Raw genomic sequence first — 8604 nt, forward strand, 5'->3', positions numbered from 1 at the left:
TATATATATATAGTATAATATATATTCTATATATAATATTAAATATATATATATATATATATATATAATCGTGATATTTCCTCTCCCCCCTTTTTTATCTCTTCATCTTTGTTTTAGCGTTTCGTCTCCGCTCTATTTTCCTCTCCCAGTCTCCACTCCCTTTTCTCTTTTTATCACCCCTCCATTTTTTCTTCCCTCTTTCTTTCTTCCTCTCTCCTTCCTGCCTTTTTTCCCCCATTATCTTTTCTCTTTCTTTCTTAAGTTTGCAGTACCTTTCTAACACCTTTCTTTTTTTTCTTCTCTTCAGACTTTTCAATCATCCATTCTTTTTTTTTATTGTTTTCCTCCTTTCATTGTTCTTCTCGTCTCTGCTTTTGTTTTCCCCTTTTGTCTTTATATTTCTTTTCTCTTTCTTTTCCCCTTCTTTCTATACTTTTTTCCCTTTTTCCTCTTTATGTCTCTCCTCACTCCCTCACCATTTTTATTTCTCTCTCTCCCCCCTTCACTATTTTTTTTCTCTCTATTTACTTCTAAGTAAACGTGTCATCCCATTTCCATTTCCCTAACCTCAACCCTGTGCCTACTCTACCCCCCTCTTCCTCCGCCTCCTCCTCTTTCCCCTTTCATTTAACATCGATCGACCTCTCTCTCTCTCTCTCTCTCATCAACTCCGACCTACCCCATATCCCCACCTAACCCAAGGGCTAGCCACGAACCAGAGTCCACTATTTTATATATATATATATATATATATATATATATATATATATATATTATATATATATATATATATTGTGTGTGTTCATCCCTGTTTACATATTAGTTTCTTTAAATTGTCTTGTCCATCTTATATTTTTTTTTATACTTTATTTTTTTTTATATATTTTTTATAATATAGGTATTTAATTTGTGTATATAATATATATATATATATATATATATAAGCTCTATATATATATATATATATATATTATCTATTAATCTATATTATATAGATATTATATAATATATATCTATATATTAATACATACATACTTACATACATATATACATATTACATGTAAATATATGTTGGCAATTGTAACTTGTGGGAAATGTATAACTACGTCACCAGATATGATATGTATATATATATATATGTGTATATATGTATATGTATACATATACATATCTGTATGCGACGGCTCGTTTGTGTGTGCATATGCATGAGGATTTAGTGATAAGGATGATGAGCTTACAAATCGAACTAGCGGAACATCAGTGACGTCATTTGTTGTGCAATACCGGCGCTCGTCATCGCCAGACGATCACCATCACCAGTGTTCATGGTTATATTTGCGGATGATAAGGTGGCCTAATCGCCTGATCAATCACTGAAAGCCGAGGAATAAATTAACCTAATTATAATTATTGCAAATGTAGCCATCAGTAACCTTGACCCTCAAAGATCAGAGGAAGATGCGATTATATTTGCTTAATAATTCAAATCCTTCAGTATATTTCAAAATCCAAGTCCTTGAATATATATTTTAGAAGGAGAGAAGACATGCAAATTCTCGTTCGTTTCAAATATCAGGTCAGTGTAAACCTGAATGACTTTATTTTATGGTAATTTATGTCCAGCGTTTTATTTAATTCTTTTTCTTTTATGAGAGTGGCAAGTTCAGTTTGTCCCATATCAAATTGAATAACAATCCCCTATAAAGACGTACGCCTTCTTGCATCATTATGAAGGATTGAAAAAGAGAATTTATTCATTTTTAGACCAGAAATAAGAAATTAGGTGGCCTATATCGTTTGTTTTCTTTAAATTTGCCAGGTGTCCGTCAGATGGGAGTGGTATCATGGATAGTATCTGTAAGTGTGAAGAAGGGGACAACAATAGAAAAGGGAAAAAAAAAAGATATTCGACATTCCACGTCGGAAAACAGCAACCCGAAATTAAACGAATTAAGCACACCCTATACGGAGAGGCGAGCTAGCGTTCACGCAACGACCAGAACGCACACGCACACGCACACTATAAGTCAGGGGCTGGTCACATCAGGTCAAGCTGACAACGACCCTGCCTAAAGTTCAGTGACCAAAAGGACAAAACGTGCATTTAGAGAGACTGTAAGGTAACCGTTGACTGGGAAGCTATCCAGATTCTACCACCTCTGCACACAGTGTCATAGTTCAAGAAAGGAACCAACTTCCAATGGATAAAAAAAAAAAAAAAAAAACAAGAAGAAAAAAAAAGGGGAGGGTTGGCACTAATTCACAAAAAAGTGGCACTATTGATCGCGCGATAGTAGGGGGTGTCATCCAAGGATTACTGTTGGTGGGGGGGAGGAGGAGGAGGGAGTGGAAAGGTAGGAGGGTGAGAAAGAATGGAATAGAGGAGGAAAGGGAGGAGAAGGAAAGATCGAAGGAGAAATGTATAAAAAAAAGGACGGTGACCGGCTTCGTACACACTGAGAGAGAGAGACGAGAAGAGAGAGAGAGAGAGAGAGAGGACCGGGATGAGGATGAGGAGGACGAGGGAGGAAAATAGGGAATGGACAGATGGAAGTTATGGTGCCTGAAACCATAATGGAAGTGTAACCTAACCTTGAAGAGGAAAAGGAACGAAATGGCAAAGGAGTGGAGCACTGTGGTAATGCTGCCGCCATATGTTAGGAGAGAGAGAGCACGAGAGAGAGAGAGAGAGCCTGCTGCGAACAGCATAATAAACCGTGGGTGACAGCAAACCATATATTCAGAAATTGATTGCAATGTTGTTTGTGTGAAGAAGAAGGAAACATAGGCTGTAGTGCGATAAAAGAAAAAAAAGAGAACAGACATGATTTATGCAAACCAATGATCTTAATTACAAAATTAATGTTACAGTTACAGATGATTAGTATATCCATCGGCTACTCACAATCTCACTTGCAAGGGAGGTGTGTGTGCATATCAGCTGATAGGGAAACGACGTGAGCTATGCATCCAAAGTTTGGGGTGTGGGGGGGGGAGGGGGGGGGGGGGGGGGGGGGGGGGGGTTAGGGGAGAGGAAAGGAAATAACTCTGATAACAGCGGAATGGCATCAACGGTTACGACACTCTGTAGTTATGAGACTTTATATTTTAAGTCTTGAAAACCACGTAATCGATGACTTTTCGATGGCGCCACCCTTCTCCTTTCGGAAATTTTTTTTTGCCTCTTATGAGTATAGCGCATTCGATATACATACGTTCCGGTTGTGGGGACCCTTGGGCTTTGACGATGCGCAATTTTGCTTTCGTTGTCTTTAAAATTATTAATTTCTTGAGACTATTTAAAATTTTTTAGAATACACGTGCTACTGGTACAAACAGTTTATAACCATACCCAAAGTAAGATAAGCAACATCTCTGAGACAGTTATATATATATATATATATATATATATATATATATATATATATATTTATGATATACTATATATATATTAAATGTGTACAAATATACCGTATGTATATGTGCATGCGTAAATAAGATTTAATGAACGGGTTATATTGTATATTGTAAGATAACGATAGTGCGCTGTACTCATCCCCACAAAAATAATTTGGATACCTTAAGACGTAAGTTTTTTTTTTTTTTTTTCTTAAATGCATTGCACGACAATTTCATAGGCGCTGAGCTGACACTTGCGTGTTTGCGAGCATTAATATGAAAATGGAATCTCATTTCCATTTGATCGTGTTATAGTAATGGTTTACTTGAAGGCTCAGATCAGCCAGGTAGTTTTGACTGCACTTATTGAATTAATCCCATTAGCATTTGTCAAGGACTGTATTTTTTTTTTTATGTTAACAGCAGAAAAATGTTTAGTAGTACCGTATAAGTTAACTCCCTCTGCTTCCGTACTAAATTGCGGACTGACTTCGTTCTGAGTAACATTCGCGAAATATTTTTGTAGCGGCAACTTTGTATGTGTATAGTTCAAAACTATTGGGAGTCTACATTCGCCGCTTCCGACGACCTTAGCTTAAGCCACTTCAGAAAAGTTGACTCCCACTGGCAAAGTTTGGCCTCTTTGGCACATGCGCAGTGGAGAGGCTTTGACACTCTGAGATGACAAAGTGACTTCAGACAGGCGTTGCTGTCTCGAAACAAGCAAAGCGAAGGGTCTTTGTTTTGATTCTACGTGGTTTGAAGTTTCAGTAGGCCTACTTCTCTCCCTCCCCCCTCCCCCACCCGATAAACAAAAGAATGGTTGTTCAAAGTTTGTTGATGGCCATCCTGTGTGTCTATTAGATGAAGGTAGAGAGGGAGAAACGAGTTATAATTATATGGTCAGTGGCACTCATTTAATTTTTCCTTGCGCGCTACAGAATGACAGACCGACAGACCAAGATTCATATTTGACACTTTTCTATATCAGAATACAGGTTTATTAATTTAAGGGAACACTAACACATATAAGTAAATCGCACTGACACAACGCGATTATTTTGAAAATCAGGTGACATACATTAGGGAAAAAATATAAAGTACGTGGGATGATAATCATATATGAAGTAGCTACATATGCATTAATCAGTTGAAGGTATAGGAAATTTTAGAAAGCAGAAATGTGTATACAAAAATAAGCAACAATATGGCTGTGCTGTTAGAGTATTTTCCAGAAATGCTTCCGTTGGTTATAGTAAATCTCTCTCTCATACGGCAGGGAGTAAATTATGGTTCCTAATTACGACTAGGTATATGTACCAAATATACATGAGAGAGAGAGAGAGAGAGAGAGAGAGAGAGAGAGAGAGAGAGAGAGAGAGAGACTAGACTCTAGTCGTTTCCGTCCCGTATCCTGGCCTAAACACGTAACTTTTGCCGATACAAATTATTCTAACGCAAACTTGTCTCAACTTTTCTGTAACCTGATTGATTGGGAATGCGCGCTTAAAGTTATTTGGTTTTCACATTTTTCGTTCTCTCCTTTTTCGTAAATCAAAATTTTTTTTGGCAGTGCATTCTGCGTGTGCATTCCTCCTCTTCGTACGTATCAATCTCGTTCGAGACATGTTTCTTAGGTTGGTTTACCTAGCATCATATATGAAGTGAAATTTGAGTGGAAACTACGCATGCGCAAATATGTCACTGTTGTAATATCAGGATTGTGATGCATATCATTAGAAAAGGATTGCGCACTTGAGAGATATAGTTCGAGCTTTGCATATATATATATATATATATATATATATATATATATATATATATATAAATCCGGTGAGCTGGACGACAGCGAAGAGAATGGAGATGATGATAACAATTCTTCAATTCATACATTTAACTGAATCCCCTCCATTGTACTGTGCACTGACAACATTTGATATGAGCGAGTTCATCATGACCATAGCTAATCAAATATTTGTATTTTCATTTATAGTCAACTATAGCAGGCCTGGCATTGTTTTGGTATCGTCCGAAATAAATAAATAATAAACAAATAAATAAAACACAAAATAACATTTTGATTGCAGCTGAAAGAGGGATCTTCCTTTTTGTCTTTCTGTCTCTTATTTTTACAGAATTAACTTTCTTTCTTGACCATTAAGATTATTAGAAATAGAAAAAATAAGTGATGGGTATGTCGATTGATAAGAGTGATTGTATATATTTCCACATAGCAAACAAATTCGCATACACAGTGTGGGTATTTACATAATGTATGCACGCACATACATACATATATATAATATATATATATATAATATATATATAATTAATATATAATATATATAATATACTACATACATCCTACATACATACTATACATCTAACTATATTTATGTATAGGACATGACTTAAAAATCAGGCCAAACATAAAATTTTTTCATATGGTTTATGGGACAATCTTCGATAACTATATATACATCGTATACACATATATATGTGTATATACTCTTATCTATATATATATATAGTATATTAATATATATATATAGAGAGAGAGAGAGAGAGAGAGAGAGAGAGAGAGAGAGAGAGAGAGAGAATGTGTTATTAATATTAACCAATATTAATATTTTTATTTTGCTTGGGATATAAGTCATCTGACTGGATGGAGGCATTGTTTACATTTTGATATAGTACAAGTATTTTTTTTTTTAGTTGTTTATTATAACGGTAACGCTGTGAGAGTTGTATCGATGTTTTTTCCATTGCATTGATTAACATATTGTAGTTAATAATAATAAATATATATATACATTAAGATATATATTATATATATATATATATATATATATATATGTTATATATATATATATATATAATATATATATATATATGAGATAAATATTTTTAACATTAAAAACATGAAGCTTATATTTTTTCATTAATTGGATTTCTATGGTTCTCCGCCTAGGCAGTTATATGATTTTACTGCCTTTGTTATTCTCAAGTACTTTTGTTGTTCCTGTGTGTAATATATTGCATTTATATGTTGTACGATGATAATGGCATGAAATGTGTATTAACGGCAAGTTGTAAATAAAGCGTATGGATTGAATTTCATTCTGACTTCGTATGCATTTAACTACAATCAAACTCATGTTTACAAGCTGGCGGTGACATCACTACTAATTGCTATAATTCGCCATAAAATATTTCGCCATAAAAATTTTTTTTTTTACTCAATGTTAGTGACTTGAAAACTGCCTTTAAATTCAGAGGGAAAGATATTTGAAACCGGAGTTCACCGTGTGATGATTTACTGCTAGTCATACTTATTCTATCGCCGTATGTTGCTTGGAGATCTTTGCAAAGAAATGACTGGTTGCTTGAAGGCGGAAATCTTATACATATCCTCAGCACAGATGCGACCGATACAAGCACCTCAATACTTTGTTGGCGCCGATGTAGTCCAGAGGGTGAATATTCTTGCTGTAGTCCGTGATTTGTTGTTTTAGTACACCATCCCTTTTAAGCGTTACACATAAAACACTCAGGAAAGTTTTCCAGATAACAGAAATACAATGGGATTAAAATCATCCCGCTCTCGCTCAGGTTCGGAACACTTTTATACAGCGACCAGTCGTCCCATGTATTCGAGAACAGCAAATCTACCCGCTGAACAATAGTAAACAGAAAATATAACAGCGACTAAACTAAGCTCGATTTGCAAATACATTGACAACATTAATGAGGCAAAAACAGAAATGTATGCATGAAAAGTCCTCAGCATTTGGCCCCTTTGTATATATAGTATATATATTTTTTCTTCTAGTGTGTCGGACACCGAAGTGCTGCTGTCGGTGTTACACACGAGCCAAGTCCGATGAAGCGCTCATGTCACATACGCTCCCAGGAGCGACGGGTAAGACACATTTATTTAGTTATTAATTTTATTATGTTCTTGAGGACTTCCAGATGATAGGTGAGGTATATGGGCAGGTATAGAGTGCCCAGGGGCATAGCTAAACATAGCCCCCCAACTCTGACAGAGTGCCAGAGATGGGGCAGGGAAAGGCGACCCTTGTCATGTGTGTGCCGAAGGCTCACAATCCCGTGGCAGTGACGGGGTAGTGTCGCGCGCCTTCTTCACACATACACAACACGGGCACACTGGCACAAACACTCACTCATTCAATAGGCTCAAAAACACAATATTAAGAAGACACTTATAAAACACATGAATGAAACCTACACGTTAATGAGTTGGGTGTTTATCCTCGACCCTTGAAGCTTCTCATTGTGGATGTTAAAAACTTAAAAAGAACTGAAAACCTCAGGAGTTAATTTCTTTCTGTGCCTTTAAAAACATCTTTCCACGATTCTTTCCATGACACTGGCTTCTTGACACAGTTTCGGAAACCTTTTCCTTTATTCTGTCTTCTGTCACTCAAAAGAGACGACGGTTTCCAGTCACGTGTACACTGTCCCCGACATTTCGCCAACTTTGTACACCTGAACAGTGGTTAAATTGATCCGATGTCCAAAGCGGCACCCAAACAGCCCGGGTTCCAATATTCCCTGGCAACCTACCACCGAAAACATTGAAAACAATCCATTGCTTAAATGTCAGGCGTAACCTCCTGTCGATAAAAAAATATTGATGTCGACTCTGTCGGAGTATGGAGTCGTTTTATCGCGCACACGCTCCCGTTAGTCTGAATTTCAGTTTATAAACAAAGTTGTGGAGGGGAGCTGCGGAGACACTCGGACGTTTCAGAAGACTGCGTTGCTGTTTTCACTCACTAGATCCAGTCTGCTCACAGCAAAAGGAGGCTGGACGAGAGAAACCCATTTTTCGCGATGTTTTAATTTAAAATCCACTTTCTACTCGTTTCTTCGTAGATTTTTTTTACAATATGATCAATATACACGATAACAAAAGGCACGCGTGAAAATCACGTGAATAGAGTGAATATTTGTTCTAATAGCGAAAATATACTAACTGTTAAAGTTGGCAATATCCTGTCGGTACCCAGACGGAAATTATTCAACAGTAGCATATATTCGCGTTTTTGTCTTAATCGAACTTTTCGCGATTTTTATTACACAGAACGATTGGTCTTAATTTAGCGTATTTAGATATTACGTTTGAACGCTATCGATTGAGTAGAAACCTCAGCTGAATTAAACCCCGCCAAACGTCGT

The 8604-nt window shown here is 36.4% G+C and overlaps 1 long non-coding RNA gene across 1 annotated transcript in view; it reads right to left on the reverse strand.

The window, feature by feature from the left end:
* LOC135214919 (uncharacterized) overlaps window positions 1-8357 on the reverse strand; it is a 194465-nt gene extending 186108 nt beyond the window's left edge. Inside the window, exon 1 of the long non-coding RNA XR_010314519.1 lies at window positions 7652-8357. This is a non-coding gene — a long non-coding RNA (uncharacterized LOC135214919). The remainder of the gene's footprint in view (window positions 1-7651) is intronic.
* Between the last annotated feature and the right edge of the window lie 247 nt (window positions 8358-8604).

This window comes from Macrobrachium nipponense, chromosome 46 (assembly GCF_015104395.2).
Source record: "Macrobrachium nipponense isolate FS-2020 chromosome 46, ASM1510439v2, whole genome shotgun sequence".
Lineage (NCBI taxonomy): Eukaryota > Metazoa > Arthropoda > Malacostraca > Decapoda > Palaemonidae > Macrobrachium > Macrobrachium nipponense.